Below are 2,811 nucleotides of genomic sequence, written 5' to 3' on the forward strand. Positions count from 1 at the left end.
AAAATCGAGCTTCAAGATCTGAATGAGAAGCTGACAAGGGAACTTACTACATAATTAGAGAACAATAGAGTTCTTGCTCAAGAGTTAAGCGAAACCAAGAAAAAGATTTACATGATGAATAGCGGAACAACGAATCTTGAAAACATACTAGTTGCAGGGAGAGTTGGTCAGTCAAATTTTGGTCTAGGCTATCATGGTGGAGAATCAAGTGGGAATACTAAGTTTGTGAAGGATCAGAATGTCAACTCTTATCTCAGTTACTCCCAAACAGTGAACAAACCAAGGTTTGTTCCAGCAAGACAAACTGTTGCAAGGCATATCAATCATCATCAAAGGACTATCAAGGGTTATGAGTGTTATTATTGTGGACGTCATGAGCATATCAGAAGGTACTGCTACAGATATGCAGCTAGGATTAAACAATTGTTGAAACAGGGAAAATGCTATCCACATGGAAGAAGAGAGATGCAAGTGTATATTGCCAAATCAGAACTGTTTTGTCATGTGGCAGACACCTCATCCTAAGCAATGGCAACCAAACCTTGGTATTTCGACAGCGGTGCCTCTAGACACATGACATGGAATCAGGCAAATATAATTAGCTACTGAGAGGTCAGAGAGAGCAAAGTCACCTTTGGAGGAGGAGCAAAAGGCAAGATCAGGGGTATAGGTAACTTAACTGACGCTGAAAAGCCACCGCTTACAAATGTATATTTTGTAGAAGGTTTGACAATAAATCTAATCAGTGTGAGTCAGCTATGTGATGAAGGTCTGACTGTAAGTTTCAACAAAGTAAAGTGTTGGGAAAATGATGAGGATAACCGAACTGCACTTTCAGGAATCCAAATTGGTAACAATTGCTATATGTGGGAGGAAGCGAAGAACTGCTTCAGAGCTGAGAAAGATGATCCAGTCTTATGGCATCAACGGCTAGGACACATGAATGCAAGAAGTCTTTCAAAGCTGGTCAGAAAAGACATGGTCAGAGGAGTTCCTGATCATGACCAATTTATATGCGTATGTGCGCGTTGCCAAGAAAAAAAAATGTATATAAATTTATATGCGTATGTATAACGTCTCACTACAATAAATATAAGCATATACAAAATGTGCTTTGTGTTTTTATATTCGTCTATATATGTTCTGTTCAACGTTCTTTAAAAAAGAAAAAAAAAACAGAGGAGCTATAAATATTGAGTGAAAGTATCTTAATTACTTTGATTTTTCTCATTTATGTTTCAATTTTGGTCTCTGATTCTGTATGTTCTTACATTAAAGGAAAACCTGAGTGTTGAAGCTGATGAACGAGTCAAGGTCGGAAAACACGATAAGAACATGGAGCATATACAAAACCAAGGATGCGTCAGGGCCATCGATGAATGCGATTTGGTTTGGGTTTGTGGCGACTGCAATATTGATTTTAGTGCTCATCATATTGGCAATCCTGGAACATCTCTTCAGGTCCGATCATTCTTCTTCTTACGATGGCTCTGCGGCTCTGCTCAGTTTCGGAAACATGCTGAAAAATCTTCTATGGTAAAAATCTTTTATCTATTTTTATGTGCCTTATTCTTACATTAATTTATCTCATTTTTACTATCAAAGATTTTATTTTCCTCAAAAGAATTGAAGGACACCAAAAAGATTTTTAGTACTCTATATGTGATCTTACTTTGATTGATTTATGCTTTAATGAAAAGAAAAAAGTAACATGTGTAAGTTGTTTACAAACCCACAACATTGACGTCAAACGCCATGTTATTATCAAGTATAAGTAATTGCATAAGCATAACCAAAATGTGTAAAATGGCAGGTTCCGGTTAGTACGTCAGATGTGTCCGTGGTGATGCCAGGAGAAAAGCTGCCGTCGTACATAGCTCTTCCGACGCCATTTCCTTGCCGGAGATAAGGCATTCACTGGCCTCCCCACCTCTAATTAATATATCAAACTCTCTCTTAGCTTAGTCGTTGTTTCATAATTATTCTGACTTGTTTCATTTTAGCTACATAAAAGTTTACTCATACGAAGCCAATTTCTTCAGTCAAAGCTCTTGATGTTGACTAATAACTATATGTTGAGTTATTACAATATATGGTATCACTTATCAGGCTATCAGCCGCCTCACTCCACCCTTATTTTTTCTTTTCTCTTTTCCGGCGACATCCATCATGGCAGCTGATTCAAACACATGATCTCCCTTTTAACATCAGTCCCGACAACCAAACTCTTCCGAATATAAACTATGTCACAAAGCGTACTCGGTACTCCCAGAAATTATCTTATGTGAAGTCTCCAAGTGCATGCATGCCCTTCTCAATGGTCATGCTCTCTCTTCGACCACATGACGGTTTGCAGATTACTTTGTCACCAATGATTACAGTGGATGGTATTTAAATTCCATATCCAGACTACACAATCTAAACCCTCACTCTTTAGGCATTCACAATCATTTAAGGATCCTACTATAAATGATCGTACACTAAGAGGTAGATTCTCGCATAGGAAGTGGAATGATCGCACGCAACGGTCCAAAGTCAACAACCGGCTGAAGAATTTAAAGGGGCATCAAAATAACCAATAAAATGATGGGTTCTCTCATTGTCAAAAGACTAAATTATTGAAAAATTGTAAAAATCTTTAATAAGAATAAATTCAGTGATTAACAAGTTTTAATTCTCGTGAAAATATAATATATCATTTTATACTCTAAGAAGTAAAAAAACCTTAACAATTGAATTTAGACCAAATTATCAGAAATGTTGATACAGCTAGACAATTATTAATTGGTTTAGATAACCGGACCATTCGTT

At 36.9% G+C, this 2,811-nt stretch overlaps 1 pseudogene; it reads left to right on the top strand.

Annotated features, from left to right (window-relative positions):
- LOC104723734 lies at positions 1,256-1,936 on the top strand (annotated as a pseudogene).

Source organism: Camelina sativa, chromosome 11 (assembly GCF_000633955.1).
Source record: "Camelina sativa cultivar DH55 chromosome 11, Cs, whole genome shotgun sequence".
In the NCBI taxonomy this organism is placed as follows: domain Eukaryota; kingdom Viridiplantae; phylum Streptophyta; class Magnoliopsida; order Brassicales; family Brassicaceae; genus Camelina; species Camelina sativa.